The sequence below is a fragment of the Vespa mandarinia genome, chromosome 22, assembly GCF_050613455.1.
Source record: "Vespa mandarinia isolate Hongniang chromosome 22, ASM5061345v1, whole genome shotgun sequence".
Lineage (NCBI taxonomy): Eukaryota > Metazoa > Arthropoda > Insecta > Hymenoptera > Vespidae > Vespa > Vespa mandarinia.
In genome coordinates this window covers 570,001-595,109 of record NC_140831.1, presented here as the reverse complement: position 1 = coordinate 595,109, position 25,109 = coordinate 570,001, and the positions used below count along the sequence as shown (strand labels likewise).

Sequence of the window (25,109 nt, the reverse complement as noted above, 5' to 3'; positions counted from 1 at the left end):
TTCGATCGTTTCGTTCGTCCGCCAGGCAACCGAAGGCAGATTGAATTGGAAATATGTGATTCGGCGATGTGTACAGTTCCTCGGATTCTCTCCACCTTCTTATTTCCCCTAACTTTCCTTTCCCCTTTTCCTCCTCCACATGGCTCACGAAAAATACATTCCTCCTTATGCGCGTCTCCTACGCCATTTACCTCTTCTACCTCTTCTCCTTCCTTATATTATATCGACCTATCGTAGGCCGCAACGACCCCTTTTTGTTGCGGATAGGATGAGACCGCCGGCGAATCTCTGGGTGCCGAGAGATGCGAACCCAGATAACATTTGCCCTTAGGAAGGTTTCAGCAAGTTCGAGGTATAATCGAAAGGAGATATAAAGGAGATTTCGAATGGAATGCCTACGTTAGCCCCTTTGAAAGGACGAAAAAGGGCGCGAGACTCTGTTTCTCGCTCCTTTGTGTTTCCTGATCTTATTATGCGCCCCCTCTTACCACCTCGATGCGTGTCGCGTTTCGATTATTTTCGATAAGTCTTTTATACTCCTCCGAGCTTTTCTCCTTTTTTCTTTATTTTTTTTTTGTTTTTTTTTTTTTTTTTTTTTTGTTTTGTTGAAACCCTTCAATCTCTTTCTTATTTTCGACTCTTTCTTTTTTCTTGAATCAATCAACGTGTAATATCGTCGGTTGTTAAACGAGAAATAGTCGAGCCAACGCGTCAAGTATAATTGGATTTTGTGAACGAAATTCAACGAAGGAACGATCAATAATTTCTACGACGTTTCTACGAAAAAGAAAAGCGTTGCTTTTCGTCACGAACTTTAGCGATTATTACTGGCTCTCCGATTTTCATGATTCATTCACAAATTCGGACTCGACGTTCATTCATGAGGAAACGTTGATTTCATTATCCTTACTATTTTCGTTTGATAGAATAGACAGTTTTTTTTTTTTTTTTATAGATATCGAGAATATTTTTTAAATCATATTTGCTATTTTTTAGCAACAATAATTTCAGAAAGAGACGATGAATTTTCCTCATTATTCTTTAATCTGACGATAAATTACGAAGGGAACTGTACGATTTACAAGTCCATCCAATTTTGATGATAAATAATTATTTACGTCAATAAATCCTTACACGAGTCTGTAAATCCTTACACGAGAAAATGAAAAGAAGACTGAAGCGTGAAAGAAAAAAAAAATAAAGAAAAAAGAAAGATAGAAAAAGATGGAGAAATATGAAGAGAAAGAAGTTTCTCTTATACATATTAATCTTCGAAAGTAGTGGAAGGCGAGTTAGTGGGCCGCAAAACTTTAAGATCGCTCGACGTACGCTCAAAGAATTCAGGTGTCAGCGCGAAGTGATCGAGGACGACGCTTTTACGGACGGCAAAGGAGATCGTTCTCGAACGAAAAACTCGTGCTAGACGCTAAAAGCACGAGCCAATGTGTCCGACCTACATACGCTCCGAAATTACTTTCTTCGCTTTCTTCGCGCGCCCCTTTGTGTGCCGAACAAGAATAGATGCTTTCCTAACTTTGGATTTTCAAGCGTATTTTGTAGCCCATCGACGGGAGTCCCAATCAATTGCCGTTACGTTTTCTCGCCGATAATGACGCGTTCAATGAATCAAGATTTAAGAAGATTCAAAGGCATCCATCGAAATGATACTTGATGTTTTTCCTCTTTCTCCTTTTTTTTTTCTTTTTTTTCTTCGATTGTGATATTACGGACAAACTCTGTAACGAGATCGAATTATTTTCTAACAATGGAAAACAATTATTTCGCAATGAATCGTTTGATTTTTTTCTTTTCTTTCTATCATTTCGATTAGACACGTTTGCGACGAATTTACAAGCGACGTTTCGATCATATATGCAAATTCGGTCATATGTGCAGAAAATATTTATAACTAGGCGCAAGCTTGACGACAATCTCCCTCGTCGATTTGATCTATCCTAATAAATCGTTCGATCGTTAACGGCTATTTTCGATTCTATCCTGATTACTATCGTACTAATTAGACTAGATAATTAATGTCCAATTAAAATGTCGTGGTAACGGGGAATCGTGCGAATAATCGAAGAACACGCATGCGAGACAGTATGAACTCTATCTGTGTAACTCGAAATACGTTGAGCCATTAAATTAATTTGTAACTGTGTTGCGCGTTATATCGAACGAATGTTTCATGATTCTAGTCAAGGAAATAAGTATCTAGCAAGATATTTGACACTCTTGATACATTTTTCCTCGTACGGAAAATGAAATGTCTCGATTCGAAAGAGAAACTATATAACAAATATATTTTGTCGAAAAAAAGAATATATATATATATACAAATGTCAGTTTCGTTATCGTGCCGTCACGATAGAGATATAATTCTGCAAAAAGAAAATTGCAAAATAGAAATAGTAACGAGATACAGTAACGAAAGTCAAAGTTTTTGACGAAAAGGTACGAGAATGAAGGTGAGTTAAGAATTGTGTGGCTTTCCGTGAATATTTATCGCGAGTACTCGGTCTCTCTATCTTGTCAGCGTATAGAAACGAGGAAGAGGATGAAAGGGACTTCTGCAGGTAGTCGAGCAGAAGTCGACGTCCGCCATGAGGAATTGAATCGCCACGAGTTTGAACGCTCGAGGCGACTGTCACTTGCAGCTAGTTTAGCAGTCTTTTACTCTCCCCGCCACACATCTATCTAGACGCGTACATACCTACGTATAATACGCGAGTATATAGTCTGTGCTTTTACGCGTGCGCCAAAAGATGTTGAGAAAGAGAAAGAGAAAGGTAATATCAATATAGTGTAAAGGTTTGTGTGTACGTATAAAAGAAAAAGAAAAAGAGAGAGAGAGAGAGAGACGCGCGGAAATCAGAATTTTCTTTTGCAGAGCTACGGGACAAGGACGTGGAGTGTCTAGAACAGAATGGGGTCGTCGAGAGCATACAACAACCGTCCCTGGCCTTTATTAAATTCCTTGCATGTTGTTCCGCGACATAATTTGTACAGAATTGCAGATCGTAAAAAGCTACTGGCCGCTATTGTTGAGAATATTTTTACTCGGACAGAGAAGGTATATTTTTTCTTTCTCAAGCAACATTGTTAGTGATTTGCGAGAAAAGAGCAAGAAAGAAAAAAGAGAGAAACTAAAAAAAAGAAAGTAAGAAAAAACCTTAGCAAATTTTCCACCGAATTTATTTCTTTTTATAAGATTCTTCAAGAAACATTTTCGAACTTCATAACTAAGATATGATCATAGGAATTAACAAAGAATTTAACGAGAGAACGTACGCAGCGCGACACTTGTTGCACGGCAATGAGTGTATATCTCCTCTCTCTCCATCCAACATCCAGTCGGTGCTTTTCATCCCTTTTTTTTCGTACGCCTTCTCGAAGTCGCCGTTGAGTCGAATGTGTATTCCGACGACGTCGGCTCTTTCTAACGCTTCCCTTACATTCCCAACACGGATACGGTCCATTCACGTCGAGCTAACGTTACGTCGTTCGTCGTCCGGAAAGTTCTGATTCGGTTGACTCTCGTGTGAATACAGACGACGATGAGACGAGAGAAAGTGAGAGGCAAAGATAGAGGGAAAGATAGATAGAGAAAGAGGGAGTGTGAGAAGGACGACGATGTTCAACTTCCTGCAGAGAAGTAACGTATGTGTATGTATGAGAGAGAGAGAGAGAGAGAGAGAGAGAGAGAGAGAGAGAGAGAGAGAGAGAGAATATACGTACATGCTCCATCCTGGAATTCGTCGTTTTCTGCTCGCGAACACGTCGCGTAAATTTTCTCCTACCTTTGGCTCGTGTGTTCGGCTAAGTTTACGGCTAAATCATAGTGGCTTTCATGCATGCGTACGAGCCAAGAACCGAACTTCTCGAGATGCCTCATCGCTTTCGAAAAGTATCCTTGAACGTTCTCAATTAGAATATTTTGACGCGTTACTATCCGTGATACTATTCCTTTCACGATAATTATGTGAAAGACATACTTTTATAAAAAAAAAAAAATTATTCAGTTCATTTGGAGTATCTTCTCAAATACGATTCTATACTTCTTCGTTAAGAATATCTTTCTTTCGTATAAGTTCGTTATTCCATAGCTACGTTCTGCCTGCATTCAGATTGTTTTGTGTATCTTCAGACGTTGAACCTTAGAACAATAAATTCCCTTCATGGATAATATTGTTTAATAAATAGAATACGAGATACTCTCTATGCATAAAACACTTTTCATTGTTAAGAATTTTAATTAAATAAAGTTTATTGTTGACAAAGCGCGTACAAATTTCACGTGCATAGAATCAGTCCGAGTAAGGGGTACAGTCTTCATTTGTCGATAACGATTCCAGTTTCGATTTATCTTGCAATTCAATAATAATCCATGGGAACGCTTGAGTTATATTTCCATTATTTGATATTTATCATTTGGGCTTTCGAAGAAAATACCTTTCATAAGGATATAAATGCGTTGACCCAAATAAGGGTCGTACTAGGACCAAATTTATAAATGAGCATCATTTTATACCGTCCGGTTTCATTCGCGCTCTAGAAGAATGATTGTCCCATGATTCAGGAAATATAACGATATACAGATATGTATACATCGATAGCAAATTAGGATAGAATTTTAATGTCATATTTATATAAAATAGCTGTTCCATTTTATATTATTTTATTAATCATTTTATATAGCAAAGTTCATAATACTTTTTAATTATTGAATTCATCGATCGATAAGACACACTAAACCTTATCAGCAACGTAAGATCTCCCTCTAGTTACTTCCTATCACTTCTTGGGAACTTTCAAAGTATTTTAATATTTGATTTTGCGTATACTTAAAGTACGTCTTCCTGTTCGCACTCGATCAGCAAGAGTCGGCGCTCTCTCAGCAAAGCAGATTGATATAGGGAAGGAAGAAGAAGGGTAGAAGGAACGAGTGAGAGAGAGAAGAGATTTGACATGTAGCGAGACACGCGCGTTTCTACGTTCTCCGAGCGTGCTCCTCATAAATATCTACTCGCCTACGCGCGCTCGCGCTTCTGACAGTTTACTTATATATCTTCGCGGCTTTCCGCATATATTTGCTAAACTCAATGCGAGCATACGCGAGACGAAGCACACTTCCTTCGACTTTCTAAGTAGAGAGAAGGAATGAGAAAGAGAATGTTCGTTAGAATGCAATGATTAATATAAACTGGTAAACCACGTTTTGTCATGATATTTCGAAAGCTCCGTTCGTCTTTCTCTTTTTCTCTTCTTATTATTATATAAGACTATGGTACATTGATATATATTAATATTATTTTGTATATGCAAAGATAGATATATTTAGGACTATATAATAATAGGATTATATAATAAAAATGTTTCTATTTATTTTTCTCTTTGCAACGTATCTCTCACCGTAAATTCCTTCGTTACGCCAGCAGAATCTGCCTCGGGCTTCTATAAATGTCAGAAACAAACGAAACTGTGAGAAATCATCGAGCATGCATTATTTACCGAGTATGAATTCTGATGTCTAGTGTATTTATATTAACATTTATGTTGATTAACGAGACGAGGGAAAACTAAAGGAGTTATAGGTAATAAACTTATTTTAATCTAAATAAAGTGGGTCAACGTGTCATTTATGTTGGGAATAAATTAAATCGTCTCCTTATGATTATGTCAAAAAATTAGAACTATATGTCGATATTGGAACTAAAAGTAATGACGGTAACAGAAAATAATTTGACATTGTGAAAAATATAATTCAATAGAAAAGAATATTCGTGCATTCGATAGTCATTCTATCTTCGGATCGTTCATTTTTACTTTGAATTTATCTTAAATCCTTTTCGTGAAAGACTACTAGCCTACGGTTATTACTAAGCGACGTTGACGTTATCGGTGATAACTGTGGACCTTTCGTCGGGCTCGTTTTAAAGTTATCGTACTCGATTTTAAGTTTGCCTTTCTATTGCTCGGTACTGTACGGCCGAGGGCTATTTATAACCGGCTATTCAACGTTTACATCCACCGGTTGAGTCTACGCAAACTTTACTGCAAAATTTCATTCGTGTATTAGTGTATAAAATATGTACGCGTATAAACATAAAAGTGAGAGAGAAAGAGGAGGGAGAGAGGGAGAGGAGAATAAGAGTCGGAGATACCTTAAGGAAGAACTTTCGAAGCGTTTTCGAAGGGATAAAAGAACTTTCTTCCATTCTGGTAAACGCTTTTAATGAGAAAATATGATCCAACCGCCCTCTCAGCACATCTCCACGATGCCAATTAGAGAACGCTTTTACCCATCTTCCTTCGCCCCCTTTCTCTCCTTTACCTATCGTATTTTCTATTTATTAGTACAGCAAGAAGGAAATACTCATTGTCGGTTTAGGGACTACAATGAAATCGTAATGCAGTAGGCATGTAATACGAAAGTTAGGGAACGAAGAAGGGAGGAAAGAAGGATAAAATACACCATATCGAAATTCATGACAAGACGATCGACCCTTTTTATTCGCACGCATAACTACGTACTGTTGGTTGGTCGATAAATCAAGATTTGATGAGCTATAAGGCACGATGTCTAGAGTTCCAATAGCCGATTTTCCGAGATCGGCAAAAATTATTTTCTAATGGTTACATCGATAGATGATAGTGGAAAGAAAAGAGGAAGGAGGGGGAATGAAAAACGGAGATTAACAATTGCAATAGCGTTCGCTGGGAAATCGAAGTTCGACATCGAACGAAGATGATCTGAGAAAGGAACAAAGGAAAAGATTAAAAAAGAGAGAGAGAGAGAGAGAGAGGGCGAAAAGATGCACCTTCTGTTCAGGAAGACAAAAAAAAATGGGTATTACGGAAGAGTTGTTCGTTAGAGCGTAAGTATGACGTGGCGTAGAGAAAAAAGAGAAGAGGGGTAACGTTCAATCGATTCGTCTATAAATCCAAAGGAACACGCACACCTTGCTGTTCTCATTTCCAACTTCTTCCAAGATAGTTTCATTCATCGATCAGTGGGTCTCTTCGCGATAGTATCGATTTCGAGAATCTTTTTATATTCAGTGATAAAACTACCATAGGGAATATAGAAATAATTTAGCGAATAAGGCAACTGACCAGTTTGGTCTCATAACGAGGAGCAAGCCTTCGGCCTGCGATAATTACAATAATTAAGTTCTTTTTTACACGATCGTAAAGAACGCTCGCGCGTCATTACGGTGTAACGAGCGGGATCGCGAGTGGTAATGGAAGCGTTTAATTAATCACTCGCGCAGAGCTCATTCGTGACGTTTTCCACGAACCAAGAGAGAATGCGAAAGGCAGATAGAAAAACGGCTCATTTTTCTCCCGCGACTGTTCCCTCGGTAAAGAGAGAGAGAGAAAAGGAAAAAGAGCGCGACGGTATCATAATAACGATTACGTAGAGTTAAAATCGTGAATTCTGGCGATGCGGCGAAGCGTCGAGTTGCCAACGACATTTCAGTCCTGTTATTAACTGTAGGCTCTGCAGACCACGTTCCACCCCTACTCGCGTTGCTCCTTCTCCAGCAACGACACTAGTATTCCCCCAAGCTTTCCTCTCGTTCCCCTCCCCCTCACCCCCCCCCACCGGTCAGCCAACCACCGGTCAGCTGGTCGGTCCGTCGAGCGACGACGCTGGCACCACCCCCCGAGCACGTCCGTGATAACCATTCGGATACTGTAGACCGACGACAGTGACACATTACACTCGCTTTGGCCCCGTATAGGCCCGTTAGTACGCCCGGCTCATATACCATCGGCGCATAACTGGTAATTACACGAGCCGCGCGCCATTACCGTGCCACGGGCTTTCCTTTATTACCCCGGCAACACAGCCCCAGTACCGGCTCAAAACGGTGTGGACCGACTCGCTCGCTCCCAGAAATATCATTATTCTAACTACGAACGTTCCGATCATCCTCTCCCCTAACTCCAATATCTCCTCTTCCCTTTCTCCTTCCATTCCTATCCTCCTCTTCTATCCTCCTCTCTTCGACGTCGAATACGACCATTGCTCGAGAATTTATAGCCTCGCTAAATTTTCGATAGATCGAGAAACGGAAGAGATTCATGATAATTTCTTTTTATAACAATTTGTCTTTTTCTTTTTCTTTATTTTACGATGCGTCGATGAGTTCAACAAGTCCAAGTAGACTCAGGGGATGATTATTAATTGACCCGAATAATTGACTCGTTGTTATTACTACTGTCGTTATTGTTATTAGTTATTTGGAAACATTGCGTCTGCTCGGATCATCGTCAAGGGACATTTTATAGGATTGAATCGGGTTACGTGCAAGTTCAATCGCGTTCTGCTGATACTAACGTCTGCACTTGCCTGGGTGGAATATGCTAATGTTTGATATTTTAAGTAACACGAGTGTAGCTCTCACGCGAGGGAAACGTGCGGCTTCCTTTGCCCGTGATTATCTCAGCAAGAAATGATATTTCCGTTTGTTTGCGTTACGCTCGACGTTTTCAACCATCCTTCTTCATCGAAATGACGCATGCATTTTTTTTTTCATCCACGATCGACTAAACAATAGTAAAACGTACACACAAGTTAGGGTACAACAACCGTGCTCTTTGGCAAAACATAACTGGATACGCGCGTCAAAATAAATACTGAGTTGCACGTCAAAATAAATATCGAGTCGAGCGCAAAAAAGAAACTCGTCTTACTATTAGATATTTGTACAGCTTTCAAGGTTACTTTAAGAAGACGAAAATAAAAAGAAGAAAGTATTCTTCTACAAAGTGACAAGAGTTTCTAAAAACTTGTTCGCCGATACATTTAGATATGATTAAAGTAACTTTGCGAAATGGCAGAAACATCGATTGGTCGTGCGATCTTTCAAGAGACGAGGTCCACGATGTGTTCCTCGTATCCTACATAAAATGGAATATTCGAGTACTTTGTTGATTCCAAAGTTCTCAGTAGTATTTCAAGAGTACCGTCTCTCTCGTAAGATTAGAATTCTCGCGTCGGTGGTTTGACGCCATTGCATCGTTTACGTATACACCTTGCGGTTTCCAATTACCATGGGGTCACCAGGCTGGCAACGTTTCAGTGGCCCCTAAGATGTCGAGCACCTTCGTATGGTGCATCATGCGCGCAAGAACACATACATGCACACGTATAAACAAGAACGATGCAAAGGGAGGATGAGACGAGAATGAATGTGTGTGCGCGTGTATCTGTGTATGTAAGAGTTAGAGATAGAGAGACGAAGAGAGAGAGAGAGAGAGAGAGAGAGAGAGAGAGAGAGAGAGAGGAAGCAAGGGATGTAATTAACGCGACCAGCGTGCTGCGAGACACTGACGTATCTATCTTCCTACCTCCTGCGTGGCAGACGGCTGGTTATCCCTCTACGCTTTACGTACTACGAACTACGTAAGACATACGAGAAAGGCTCGGCTCTTTCTAGCAAACGAATCCACCGCGAACACCGAGTCTCTTGCATTCTATTGTACAATGGGTTCCGCAATGCAGTTTGAATCCGCGATATTCTCAGCTTCGTACGATTCGACCAAATACCTCATGATATAGAACTTACCGACTGACTAAATACACCGACAGTATATTAACCTTAAGACGATTCCTCACTCGTAGTTCTCATACTAATTGGCAAAAGTCTTTTCCTTGAGTCCTCTTAGAACAAACAATAAGATCAAAAGATTAGAAAGTTCGAAGTAGGTACTTATGATAATGATTTTGATTATTGCAATTCTATGAAGATACTCTCATCAATTTAAATATCAGATTACAAAGTTTTTCTTATATTTTTATCAACTTCTGATGGTAAATAAAAGGAAATGACAAAAAGCGATACAAATGTCATAAATATAAAATACAGATAGAATGTAACAGAGAGAAGTGTAGAGAAGTTTAACCACGTAGGTGGCTATACGTCCGGCGACTCTATCAAAAGCAATCGTGGCACAGGTGTGGCCGTGAACTCTCCTAAACAGTTGTGTTATATGCTACGATGAAAATGCGAACTGAGGCGACAGTGCCAGCAGCAATGAACCAACGATCGTCGTCCACGTCAGCGGTTCTACGATATAACGTTTATCGATTTCGCACAACATTACTCGAACGAGTTTGCGTACCACGAAGAATAGACCAGGTATAAACAGAAACGAACGATAACATAAGCTTCGAATATGTTACTGACCAATCGTTTCTCTCTCTCTCTCTCTCTCTCTCTCTCTCTCTCTCTCTTTTCAAATATATCTTCCGTATTTGATCGTGAGTTTTACGTCAATACAATTTCAAAAGCAATAATCAAGAATACATATATTTAATACGAATGAGTGTGTCCACATAAGAGAGACTTCCCGATGACATTTTTCTTATTAATATAATAAAGCATATTATCGAAAGTCGCAAAATAGCCAATGTACATTTTTATACATTTTTTTTTATTTCTGCACTTCCGGCTGTCTCGTTAAATAATTACAATCTATTGCAAAAAGAATCGATTATTTTGTAAACGTCAATAGAAATATAGTCTATGAATGATTAAAGCTTTACTTTATAAATAAACATGTTAGTTGTTAAGTTTATCGCATGAATCTAGAAAAATCCAAAGATCCTGGAAAATATCTAAAAAGGATAGTTCTCATCTTGTTTTTTTTTCTTTCTTTTTTCTTTTTCTTTTTTCTTTTTTCTTTTTTTTATTTTTTTCCTTTCTACCAAGTTTCGTTAAGTTGGCGATTTTCAATCGTCGCTTCGTTCTCGAAAAAGTGTCTTCGAGATTGTTGGGTCTTTGGCAACGTAAGCATAGGAACGTTATACGGGGCTCTCGTATGCAAACTTGGTCGAAGGCTTGCGAGCAGTGGCACCTGTCGTGCCCAGCTAATCTTGAACACGTGTTTCCTTGTGTTAGCTGGCTCCGTGCCAAGCTGTGGAGAATGGTCATTGTGGAATATCGTAGCTCTCGTACGAACGTCGTACGTTCCTCCAGGAAGCTCGGCCACGATTTACGACGAGGCTCGATTCCGACTCCAAACTTCTTTTTCTTTTTTCTTCACTTCCCTTTACGATCGAACGCTCACGATATTCCGACCGATCGATCGATCGACGGTATTCGCAATTGGACTCATCCTATCGACGATAGACAAATACAAATAACACGGAACGAAGAAAGGAGTCAATCGATTATACGAGATAATACTATAAGGTTATTTGGTATCTAAATAGAAACGACCATTTTAATGTCTCTTTGCAAACGATCGCTTTTATCGTTTACAGATAAAACATTGATTTGATCGACGTAGTAAAGACGATTCGAGAGAGAAAACCGATGCGTAATCGACTTTGATTACAGTGAGAGCGACGTTAAATTTAACCAGTCCGTTTCGACGTAGCAACGTCTCAAGAAAACGAAGTTGCACGGACGCGTGTCGAAAGCGAGTTGCTTTGATGTAAATATAGATGCCACTTCCGACGCGCGTCAGGAATTCCTTATTATGTAAGTTTTCAAAGTTTACTACCATCTCGCGACGAAAGATCCTGCCACTCCGGCCGATGAAATTAATTTACCATTCGCGCTAGGATTTGCGATATTTTAAAGGATTCTATTTTCATGAGAGCGTTGCCGACTCGTTACTACTCTTCGTATACGTACACGGAAAGAACTTGTTTTCGAACGATAATATTGAAACTACGGCTCTTCGTAGAAGTCTGTAAAGTTACTTCGCTGAAATATTTTTAAGTGCATAGTCAACGAGCGACGTTGTAACATTGCGATATTTCATTAACTTTACCTCGATTTCATTTATTTAACAAGCAAATATATATATTCCTCAATAAACCTATCAAGGAATACTTGCTTTGAGAATCTTTCTCTCTTTTTTTTCCTCGGCTTTAAATAAAGATAAAGGCGCGTAAAGAAAATGAAGAACTTTCGCGAAGGATGAAAGAGAAACTCAAATCCAAGAAGCGTGTCGGAAAAAAGGAAGATAAGGGAAAAAACGAAGCGCCACGTTCTTCTTTTACCTGATCGTTTTCACGTCAACCGTCTAAGGGTCCCTTGTCTTTTACGTGACCCTCCCTTATCGCTTTCTACACCCTCAGTTTTATCGCTTCGAGGCACTTCCACGAGCGCTTTTGTATTTGGCAGTAGCCGAAATTAAGACCTCGGTCTCTCATACGCGTGGCTATTGATCTGTGTGTGTTTTGGTAGATTTACGGTTTCAATATCGTCTTAAGAATGTATCACGGATTTCTACGATTTAGCGTCAAAAAAGAAAAAAAAGAAAAGAGAAACGAAATGGAAGGACTTTAAAGCGGGGTAAAAGCGTAACGTGACTACAAAAATATATTCCCTCTTTATTATTTTCGATCGTTCGTTCGTTCATTGTGTAAACCGAGATTGAAATTCTCACGTTAGTCGGTGAATCGTGAAGAACAGAGCTTATCGTTGTTTGATCGGTGATAACGAAGGCCTGGAAAATTCCTCGGCAATCGCGAACTAACAAAAAGTTATCGCTACCCACGATAAGGTAATATTGTGCAAGAGTTGGAAGGTGATTACACGTCGAGTTAAGATTATTATTTAAGCAATACGTCTTATATGATCGTATGAAGATAGTACATACATAGCAGATGAAAGTTTCGTGTATCGGAGAAAAAGGATATCATGTTTCGGCGTAGTAATCATAGTAAGACGATGCGAATGCGCTAAGGTACAACGGATGGATGCGCGAGCGCGAGACTCGACGATCGATCTTCCATGCTTGCAAAACGATGCATCTTCTTGGTAAAAGAAGCTCTTCATGCTTGGAAGAAACTACTAGCACGGAGTTGCTAGTGCGAGCTAGTAAGAAATGGAGAGATGAGGAGAGAAGAGAGGGAATACAGGAACCCACAAAGGCGAGTTAAGAATACCTTCGCTATGCAAGACCAGCTGCGTTCTTAAAAGCATATTTGCGTCGGTATTCGTTCGAGACGTTGCTTGTGTACAGAGAAAAACATATATATATATATATATATATATATATATATATACACGCGTTTACAAGGCACACATGGGTGTACAAGTATATATCGGTGCGACCAAAGGCAGGAGAGGGGGAAGGGGTGTTGCGACGAAACCGTTTGAATTTCTTCGCGCTGCAACATCGTTAGAGCTCCCTTGGGAACCGTCGAAGAAAACGCGCGAGCTCTCCGCACAGCTTCATTCCGCGGTGTTCCGCGGTAAAGCTACATACCTTCGCGCGTTATAACGTCTAGAATTTCGGTTCTTTATTCGGTGGTAATGGGATTCCCGTTTGCCCCCCGGCCTCGGCAGCGCTTCGGCTTTGCGATCGAGCGAAAAATTCCGAACAAGACGACAATGTTATCAAAGTATTTCGTATGCTTGACTGAGAAAGAGGAGAAAAGAGGCTTTTGAAAAAGTATACGTAAATACATATGTGATTTATGTAGCGACGATGTTTTTTTTCTTTTTTTTTTTTTGTAATCTCTTTAGAACGATGATTGAAAAAATATGTAGAAAAAGAAACAAAAAAAAAAAAAAGTAAAACATCAAATATTTCATCGATTTTAATAGCGATATAAACTCTTGGCTAAGTCCGAACAAAAATCAATTCTATTTGTTCTTTTTTCTTTTCTTTCTTTTTTTTTTTTTTCATGAACTATTTCAATTTGTTCAGAGATAAAATAATATATCGTTATATTTTTAACAAACAACAAATCTTATCTATCGCATGATACGACTTAAAACCTTGAGAAAATGTCGTTGCATTAATAAAACTGTCTATTTATCTTTATCAAAGTTTATCGAACGATCGTATTTTATGGATGAATTCGAGCATCTACTTGGAATCTGCGAGATATCGATGAAAAGATGACGTAGCTCGAGGCAATCGTACTTTCGTAAAATGACGCTTGTCCAATGTGCTCGAACGCGTCCTGCTGCTTATTACCCGCAAATTTACATTGATGGCAGCGAGAGGGTGTGCGCCCAAACGAATTGGTACACGGTCTATTTCAACCCTTTAACGTCAAACGCTCTTGAGCTCATTGAATCATAACGTTTCGCCGGCTTTCCTACCATGTACTTTATAATATTTTACGCAACAATGCATCTTTCGAATCGTTCTGATTTCTTTTCATCGGAATTCCTTGCGACGATTTATGCTACTTCTTTTTTTTCATTCTGCCTGTAAATTTGCATGATGGGAGAAAAAAATATATATATACGTATATATAAAATAAAAAGAAATAACGAGTAATCCGCTTTGTGATCGTACAATTTTTCCGTGCACGTCAATTTAATTCTCTAGAAAAAAGTTTCAATCTAAAATCAAAACCTGTCATCAGAGATTTCTGGAAAATCTTCAAAATTCTGACAGTAAAAAATGGTAAAATAATTTGCTAACTTTTATTCGGCCTCTCGTATTTTTTTTTTTTTTTTCTTTTTTTTTTTTTTTTTTTTTTTTTTTTTTTTTTTTTTTAAATCTTTTTTTATCCTTTTTTTCTTTTTTTTTCTGCCAAAAGATTGAAAGGTTAAAGAGAAATTTTGTTGTCGTTTTTCTTAATGAAATTAGTTAAATGAAAGCGTGAATATCTTATTTAAGAACGCAATCGATCTGTATAATAAAAGAGAGAAGAAGAAAGGAGAGGAAAAAATTGAGATGTTTTATCTGAACATATCCAAGTCCGATAAGACCTAATATGCACCAACTGTTATCTTATCACTTCGAAGAGCACATTCTGTACACCATATGCCGTTAACGAGTAACCGTATCGCATACCTACAAACGCGCGTGTGCGTGCGTGCATGCATGCACGTGAACGCGAACGTGATCGGTCCGCTAAGCGTGAACACGGGAGTGTTATCGAGCAATCGAGATCATCAGGAATTACTCGTCGACGCGATGCGACGTGCCGCTCGATAACGCGTACGCAACTTTTTTTTTTTTTTTCACGCGACTTCCGCGTACATAGAAAATTCGTTACCATCGCTTTTTCGTTCGCGAGAGAACGATGAAACGGATCGTCGAGCACCCTTTGTCGTCATAACGTCGGTGCGAATTCAGTCACGATTTTGATGGGCAAGGAGGCAAGGGAGGAGGGAATCGAATATTCGTTCAATTTCCTGAAGGCTGGAGAATGTCGAGAAACGTAGAATCGAGTATGGTGAAAAATATCGTTGTACCTCTCTACGCACGTACGCACACGCACAAATCGTGTCTTCGATTTTTCGCCCTCATTACGACCATTCGTGGCTTCGTTAATTTTCTTGCGACGCGATAAGGTCTCCCTAAGCCAACGTAACAGGTAATACAATAGCTAATAGACCATAGTGCTCGTGATATCCGTTTCCAAAGAAAGCTTACGTTACGCGATATTAATTTTGTGCCAAGGATAAGAGGATTCGACGTATCCACTATATTTTTATCTCCGCGGCCAATATCGGTAATATCCACTAGTTATAACGTTTATGTGATTCCGTGTTATCAGGCACAGGACATCGTTCTAACCTCTAAGTTAAAAATTCATTCGTTATCGTTATCAAAAAGAAAGAAAAAGGGGGAAGAAGAGAAGGATAAAAGAAAACAAAAAAGATAATAAATAAAACATCTTGGACTCGTCGTAATGCAGTCTTGACGACACGACGCGATAAATAAAAGACGCAATTTCTATTCTTATCTGTTGACAAAAGAGATACGAGACATTTGGATTCCTTGGAATAATTCGAGAGATAGACAGAAGTTTTGGAAGTCATCCCTTCAATTATTTCGCGTCCTTTCGAAGGAACCCCTTTTCGATCTATCGAGGATAAATTATCCGTTGCTCTACTTGCTAAGGGTGACAGGTGCCATCGTCGAAACGACTCGAACAAATTTCAATTTGATTATCCTTCCCTTTCTGTTCTCCACCGAGAGTCCACTGTCGTGGATCTCAACTTGGTTGGTAGACGTTGCATACAAACGATTACGCATTCAAGGGGCCACCTAAGGTACGGGCTACGACGACGAAATGTCGATAGCTGTGTACGTTCCTTGTGTTACCGATGACGCTACTGCTGCCGGGTACCTCTAGTAGTGGTGATGCCTTTCGTGATGCCGATGATGGTGGTAATGGTAGTGGTGAAGGTAACAACGTAACCGCCGCTCGTTACTTTCCACTTAAGCGACCGTGATGCGAAGAAAGCTTTTCCTTCTACCTAGCGCAGCTTTCCCAGAGCTTCTGCTATCGGTATTGCCTTCTTCCCACTCTACCCCAGACCTCTTTCCATTGGCTTTCGGCTCTTAGTTTCCTCGATCCCTCTTCCATCCTCCTCTTTCTTTGACCCCTCTATTATTTCAATTATTAAAACGTACCGCACCGCACGTTGTAATCTTCCTTTCGCCTCTATCGAGACCACTTTCGCAACGAATCGACCATTTTCCAATAGCCATTACATAGACGATCTTCTTCACTAGATCATTCGAGTGAACACATAAGATCGGAACTTTGATAACATACGTTCGATTAGTTTCGTCTATAACACACTTTGTAAAAACATAATCTACACGCGTTTCGTTTCTTTAATACTAATAACTAATTTATAAATTTGAGTTGATAAATTATAAATAATTATTAACAAACGATTAGAAATAGAGTCCATTCCTAGAAATAGAGTTGATTCCTTTTTTGGATTAAGTTTTACGAGGCGTCGACGTACCCCTTTCAGGTTGAACGACGAAAGGATGGGATATAAATGTCGTCGTGAAGGGTGGAAGAAGCAAATGGGTAGGGGCGGTACAGGCTTCGTGTTCCTCCGCAATAAAATGTCGCCGTGCGTGATTACCATCTAAATGAATGCAAAAACGCACGCGCAGAGAACTCGTATTGTTCGCGAAAGGAACGTACGACAACGGCAGGAAATAAGCTTAGGTCACGAGGAATCGGCGCTTTCGTCGCTCGTCAACTTGGACAATAAAATGCTAACTTACGATAGTTGGCTTCTAATTAGTCCTTTTGCGACAAAAAAAAAGGCAAAGAAAAAAAGGATGTCCAATTTAATTAGTGAGAAATGAACAATTTCTTATCAAATACGTCGAAAGAAATATTGCAATTCGAATCAAATTGTCGAAATAATTATCATTAATTATTTATTTTTCGTTTGTTTATATATATATATATATATATATATATACTAATTATCATAATTATTAGATACTTAAATGAAAACATAAATGATGAATAATTTTAATTGAAAGGACATAGATACACGAAAAGTAATTAAATGGATCAAGAATTGGTGGTGCCTTTCGTGAAAATCGAAGCAAAAGTACTTGGGGAATTGGTTCCTAATTTCGAAAAGTCTAAGAAAGAGAAGGCTATTGGGAAAGTAGCTAGAAGCTTCGCTTTTTAATGACTGTGTCTCACGCTACGCGATTACCATGGGACTTTTCGGAGCATACGAGATGTCGACGGATATGATCGATCTCGTCGGAAATAACATTTCTTCCACTTTGCTTCTATTCTGACCATGTTCTCGGCGCCTTATGCCAGCCATCTTTTTCGTGACTAATCGATCGGGCCAATGACTTCATAAGCATGAAAGCAACATGAAAGCTACTTTTAAATACGTTTCTTTGATGTTACTATTTATTTTTTTTTTCTTTCTTCTTTTTTCAAATCCTAGTCCGTTCAAATGGACTGCCTGCTTTCTTCGTGTGACTATTTTGAAAATAGTAAATAAATCGGATAGATTTCTAAAAATAAATAAGTAATAAAGTATGGGTCTTATTTTTTAAATAATACAAGAAATAAATAGAATACGATGGTCTTCGAATAATACTTTAAAAATATTTCGCATAATGCAGAGAATATAGTACGAAAGAGAGAGAGAGAGAGAGAGAGAGAGAGAGAGAAGATGGGCGTTCTTCGAGGAGTTTTACGTGATGGAAACGATACGGTAGCATCGAATGTGACGGAAAAAGATAGAAGGAGAGAACGGTAGCGTCGAGTCAAACAGAAAAGTCTTATTCCCCATCTGACTTTGACGGCGTCCATCGCGCTAGAAGCTAACTTTAGTTCCCGCTGACGGGATTATCCGTCACTCGAAATTGGCAGATCGCAGCCGCGATCGCAGCAGCAGTCGGAGATACGATCTCTACGGCCAATTACGTAACCAGGTCGACATAGCTCGGTGGCATCGCGACGGAAATATTTGGCCTGTAATATCGTTCATTTTCTCTCTTTCTCTTACTCCTTGAAATTAACTCTATTGTACACTTTCAATATCAAAAATATAGATAAAGGCGATTCCGTCTCATTAAACAAAAAGAAGAAAAAAAAAACAAAATAATCTATGAATCATCGTTTGAAATTAAAAAGAATTCTTGGATTCACGATGAGTTTATTTTCTTATTCCGAGTTGGCAAACGATTTCGTCGAAGCCATTTTGCTTTATGAATATTCGAGTAAGGATCTGGAAAAAAAAACGAATAGAACAAAAAGGAATAGAATATAGAAAATATAAGTTTGCGAAAAGGAAATCAACGTATTACGTTAGAACGTTGCCAAGTTCGTAACTACTACTTACCACTTATTACTAACTCGTAGAAGTGCGTTACTTCGGTAAACGTTTGGCGAATTTGCTCGGTCGACTAGATATACCGAGTACATCCGAGTGATGATAATTTCTACTGGTCTAGCAAACGATCAACATCGTCCGCGCATTCGGCGGATCCCGAGCAAACTCATTTGATGCCCCTGGGACCGAGGGCGAGATAGAGGAAGAGGATTAACTCGGTGGAGATCCTCAAATAACAGTTTCGCTTGCCGTACCAACCGTATGACAGGTCATTTAATGTTGCAAACCACGAAATCTCGAAGGAACGATCGAAGCCACTTTCCCGACCAATCCTTCGAATAATAACAACGTCATGCGTTTTCCATCGGCTCAATTCGACAACTTTGGATTATCGACTTCTTCGAAACATCTCTTTCTATTTCTTTCTTTCTTTTAATCGACGACAATAATAAGAAATAAATCTTGAAACTATTCTTTCCGAGGCTTTCGTATTAAACGCACAACAACTCAATACACCAGTTTGTTTTTAATCTAGTAAAACTATAAAACTATAATAGTACAGCCATAAACTATCCCTCTCCAAGTCGTTATCGTTTCAGCATAATTATTATTACTGCTCTTTTAAAAGGATATAAAAGCACGTCGGATACTTTATCGTTGGTGGTTAACTTAAACGATTGTACTAGATGAACGAAAATATCAATAATTTTTTCAAAGATTAACGGAGCTTCATTATTAAGTTATCGTAATTAAAAACATTACGAAAGGATCGAATTCAAAGGGAAAAGCTGGATTCGAGATTGATTTTCTCCTCGTGAAACGTTAATACGTTCTATAGAATCTTTATGAATTCTTTTCGTCGTCAACTGCGAACAACGAATAGGCAAAGTAATTGTTCTGATTTATGCGCCGTGTGAGTCTCGCTTAAACGACGAACGACACTGGAGCAAGCCAAGGGGAACGCGATGTTCAATTATATGGCCAACTGGCTGTACGCCAATCACGCTTTGGTACATACGTACTTATGTACTTACGTTCCTTTGATTCGTTCGTTTCGCTCGATCATCGCCGTGGGTCTTGCCTTCCGCTATGAGCCTTCCGTACTAGACGATGATCGTTTGTAAACTAAACTTTTGCGAAAGATCGCATATGTTTTTCACCTGTTTGACTTTTACGTACGAACTTTCTTGTTTCTTTTTATATTTGTTTACTATACAAGGTGGTATTATTTCATTATCGTTTCACATATTCCTAATTGACCTTCAAGGATAAATCATTGATTTCCGTACTGTCGATTTATGTCAATGAAAATGTTATTTACCCATTAGGCAAATAAAAACTAATTTATTGAAATATGAGGAACCAATTTGTGCCTATCCACGTATCGTTCGTTTATATATCACTTTTGAAAATATTTACCTTGTTTTTCCCTTTGCTACGTATCGAAATTAAACTTTGAAGAAAGTTTCGAAATAGGTCAAGATCGAGTCGATTCCGTCGTGCTATTTAGAACCTCATCGTTCGCAGAAACTAGGTTAAAATATTTTTTCTCTTTTTTCTTTCTTTTCTTTCTTTTTTAAAGCGGACTTTATAATTAAACGAAAAATCGTCAAAGGACAAACTTTTTTTTAGAATTATCCGTGTTAAAGGCATCTTCTATTTTTTTTTTTTTTTCTTTTTTTCTTTCCCGCAATGATCGATTTTTACGACGAATGGAAAACTGGTATTTCCTTGAACGTCGTATAACGTCGTTTTATTTCGAAAACGAGTGGTCGATTTCACTTTTTCGTGCTTGCCATCATGCCATCCACCTACGATCGTTTTTCGTCGTCGGATGAATAAAACAGACGACTTCGTAATCGTAAATCGATTTGCCCGGAAAATACTACTTTAATGATCCCTGCCATATTTTACGAGCTTATATCTATCCTTTGTAGCGAGACAAGGGTGGCACGGTCAGGCAGTTCTATCACTGTCACCTACGAACAGAAGGGAACTGCTGCTTTCTATTATAACGACGTTTCGCATTTATTTATCATCGAAATCTACCTACATTTCTTTCTTTTTTTCGAGACCAATCAATTCGAACGTTAAATCGATTAATTATAATTATCGATGATAACTATGATTATATGCTATATCTATTGTATAAAACAATTTTGCCAAGAGATGTATCATCGACGAATAAGTCACGGTTTCGTTATAGACGCTTGTAAATCATCGAAAGCAATTGATCGATCGTGACAGACACGTTTCTTTAGAGATCGATTCAAGATGCTTCGAGATGTTCGTCAAATTGACGCGGATAGATTAGTGCCAAGTAGATCGCAAACAAGGCCAAATATCTTTATCGTTCGTAAAAGTGTCTAAGGTTAAGTGACTCGCGAACGAATTAGTTGAAAGACTCTCGATTAATTCTCTGCTCCCAAGTAATTCTCTTTCTTTTTTCCTTCTTTTCCTCTGCTTTTTCTTCACAGTGCACTCATCGAGATTAAGGCCGATGTCGAAGAGAACGCACGAAAGTTGGGTGACCATCGATTCGAGGTGCGGACTTTTTCCTAGAAATTTAAAGGCAAAGTCGCATGGTTCTCTCAGAGTGAGAGCGGTAATCGTAAAGTTCGACGCCGAAAAGAAAAGATTCTGAAGAGAAACTTTAACTGCAAAGTCCTATAGTATGTACGCAAACGCTATCGAAGAAAGCTTATCGATCTTTCCCTCTCCCTTTCATTCTATTTCTTTCTCATTTTCTTATGTTTGCAGCTACTCTTTCAAGATTATCTATCTTCGTTATGTTTTATAGAGTTTGAAAATTTTATTTTCTCTCTCTCTCTCTCTCTCTCTCTCTCTCTCTCTCTCTCTCTCTCTCTCTCTCCCTATTTATCTATCTCCCGTAATTGTAAGATATTTATCAGTTATCATCATTATTTCGTTCGATTTACACATATGCATTGAAAATCGTACAAATTATTCGCGACAAAATTAATTGCGCCAAGCCAAAGTTTTTCAATCTCCATTGAACGCTGGAATGATATTAACTCGATTATTTCCTCCAATTAAGTCAGGAAGAAAAAAAGATAAAACACACAGAGTTGCGCTTTCTTTTCGCCAGCGTGACGAGGATTTTCTCGGGAATAGAAAAGGCAAAGTTCAACAAATTTATCAGGTGATAAATTAATTTTAAAGCCATTTAATCGTTGTCCCTTTCACAGCTTTATTCTTCAATGCGGAATAAAAAAGTATTTCATCTCTTTCCTTTTTTTTTGTTCCTTATAAAGATTGGCGGCCTATGATTGCATTTATCTTTGATTCAAATTAATAAATAAAATTAAAAGCATCTTAACGAAATGCATTCGTTCGCTAAACGATTCTTATAGCTTTTGTACAATTTAACAATAATATCGAAAGACCTATAGGATGGATAAAAGTGACAGGACGATTGACATGACCAAATCGAGTATAACGGTCGAACTATGTTGAGGGAGGGAAAGAGACACAGAGAGAAGAGAAAGGATGAGACGTATAGAATCGAAAACCGACGTGAATCTGGTGCCCAAACGACAGGTGGATCTGCGGGTAGCAACGAGTTTCAGGCCATTACTACCATTGAATATTTCAGCGATGGGACGCGCTGGGAAGTTGCCGAGGGAAGACAGAGAAACGGACGACCCTGCGTCTATTATTTATTGCGTTACACTCGCGGCAAGGCAAAGCTCTCCCTCCCTCTCTTTCTCTGTGTTTCGCGCACCCTGCAAACGTTCCTACGTCTCACCCCTATCACTGCCGGTCCCGTACATCATTGCACATTATTCATACGACGAAATTTGAATTATACATTCAATAGGAACGTCGAGACGTCTCGTAGAGATGCCTTGAGTGCAACCACGACGTTCCTTTCCGTACTAAACTATGAAAACTAACGTTCGAGTATGGCATCCAGAGCGTACTATTTGGAAAATGTCTGGAAAAGGAATGGAACGTCGAATGGATGGAAATAATAGTCTAGAAAGGTTCCTGTCGATCGAACAAATATTGCGATTGACGGAATTTTGGAAACTTAGTTTCCGACGATACCAAGAGAGAGATGGAAATAGAGAGAGATAGAGAAAGAGAGAGAGAAAGAGAAAGAGAGAGAGCCCAAAATAATTTCACTACTCGAAAGAAATGTTTTCATTGCACTTTGGTCCTGGCATCGCAACGCACCTTCGTCAGCTCCATAGAAATTGCAGTTTTAGTCGGGTCGTGCATTTTGATAAGGGGAGCTAATAGAGCGCGCTCGACTTTTTCTATGTATACCCGTTCTTATGTACACATACACGTACGTAGCTACATAGGTAAATACATACGCACTCACTGCTCTTTATATTACGCGAGTTTAAATTCGTTCCATCTCGGCCGACAGAAAATAGAGATTTGTAGAGTTAAACTCCGTCGTCGAGCGTTGGCCGAGATGGAAAACTAGAAATATAAAGAGAGGATGAGAGGAACACAGAGTTCGTGCGGAATGCGAGACGTTCATATCCATCGTAAAACGAATCGCGTAAACAAGAGCGCACGCGTGCTCTTCCATCCTACGATTAAATATTCGTCTTCTCTTTTCTTCCATATACATTGCATCGCATAGTCCTTATAGAGATGAGTGAGTGAGTGAGTGAGAGAGAGAGAGAGAGAGAGAGAGAGAGAGAGAGAGAGAGAGAGAGAGAGAGAATAAAAGAAAAAACACGAAAAATAAAATTATGCCTATAAAATAGCCGTACGCACTGCATTGTAAACATTGAAAGTCCATACTATTTCTACTTCTCTTTAATCTTTACTTACACAATGTATCCGCTACCTCATTATTCAAGGTATGATGAGCGATGAATTATATTATATTACACTCGTGGTTATTACTTCACGTACGTTGCAGCGAATAACAGCGAGCACGAAAGAAACATTTTTATTTTTCTTTTTTTTTTTTCACTCGATATTATCATTCAATTATCGTGGCTTTAACACGATACGAACGAAAGACGCATTGAGGGTGCATTATTGACGCAATTCAATTATCGATTTCGATACGTAAAGAGAGAGTAAAAGAAATAAAGAAAAGAAATAGGAAGGAACATTGTTCTCAAAATTCTCGTATCCAGCCTAAATTTCGCCACGAATTCGAGGTTTCGCGGCACGAGGCACGGCACTCCGTGGATAATTCCGGAAATTGGAGCTGCGAGTTCTGCTTCTCGTCTAGGAGACGCACGTTTTAACCCCGTAGAATTTTCTCCTCTGAAACGTTTCTTCCTCCGCCATTCACATTACCATTTTCCGCGCAGAAAGAGAGTTTTTAACATTCACAGAGCAAAGGGGGATTAAACGATTTAAAAGATTGTCGAGAAATTATGCATTCCATTTGAAGGACGCGTCAAAGGGTTCCCTCAGCGAGAAAGAGAGCGATAGAGAGGAAGAGGGGGAAACGGAGATAGATAGAGAAAGAAAAACGTAGACGAGAGGAAAAGAGAGAGAGAGAGAGAGAGAGAAGAAACGTTTAGGAACACATTCGAGTCTCCGCTTCTTCTGTGAAGAGCTTTTTTCAAGCTTTTAAAACATAATACAATGAAGAACAGAGAGAGAGAGAAAGAGAGAGAGAGAGAGAGAGAAAAAGGCGCAGCTCGTCGAAAGATAAATTCTAAAGCGTTACGACAAATCGTATTTGAACGGACACGCGAAGATCTTTCTCTCTTTCCTTCTTTCTTCCTTTCTTTCTCAAAAACTCTCCAAGTATAAGAATCGATTGTGAGTTTCCGACGTTAATACCGGACTGAAAGCTCAAGGCAACCTTACGAAAGACGGTAGAGACGAGCAGTCTGACAATAATTTATAGCGAAGTACATCGTAGAGAACAATTAGAGGCACGCGATCGGTTTACAACACGCGACTCTTTGAAAGTGAAATTACCAAACGAATCGAGGAGGACCAATCGTTCTTAACCAATCTTGGTGGCTATAACATGATAAAGGAATTTCGATTTTGATAGGTGCACGTAATACGCAAACTATCGTATCGCGAGCTATCTCTCATAACTTCTCAAATCTTGAACGTTATAATCTCAATAAAAGATGTCACTGTGTAAACAGAATTAGAAAGAGATAGATAGATAGAAAGATAGAAAGAGAGAGAGAGAGAGAGAGAGAGAGAGAGAGAGAAAGGGAAGAATGGACAATGGAATTCGCACGAATCTATCGATGTCTATAATTTTCAAAGATAGCAATAGAATCGAAAGAGAGAACGAATGGATGGACGAAAACGTAGTAGCATTAATCGTTGCGAAAACGATCGAGTATAAATTCGAAAACCAAAACCAGCTCGATCCTCGAAAATTTGTAAAGTTTCCGCCCAGTCCTTTCCATTCTCGGTCGCCTCGTGTTTTACGTTGCAACGACCAATTCGACACGTTTATTTAGATCGACCGAATTATAAAAGCTCGGCTACTGTATTATATTGGACGTATTTTAATCGCGGTATCGCGCATACAGAACGTATCTTCCAGTCGATTTTGCAGTTGCCAAATTA

At 39.0% G+C, this 25,109-nt stretch overlaps 1 protein-coding gene and 1 long non-coding RNA gene across 42 annotated transcripts in view; one reads left to right on the top strand and one right to left on the bottom strand.

The window, feature by feature from the left end:
• The window catches only part of LOC118442821 (uncharacterized), a 404,525-nt gene that overhangs the window by 182,965 nt on the left and 196,451 nt on the right, over positions 1 to 25,109 (top strand). Inside the window, exon 1 of one of the 2 annotated variants that reach the window (XR_014983516.1) lies at positions 11,360 to 11,498. The exons of the other annotated variant lie outside the window; for it this stretch is intronic. This is a non-coding gene — a long non-coding RNA (uncharacterized LOC118442821). Of the gene's footprint in view, positions 1 to 11,359; positions 11,499 to 25,109 lie in introns of those variants that run through there. 2 annotated transcript variants of the gene reach the window in all.
• The window catches only part of LOC118442789 (CUGBP Elav-like family member 1-A), a 269,901-nt gene that overhangs the window by 183,970 nt on the left and 60,822 nt on the right, over positions 1 to 25,109 (bottom strand). The window lies entirely within an intron of this gene.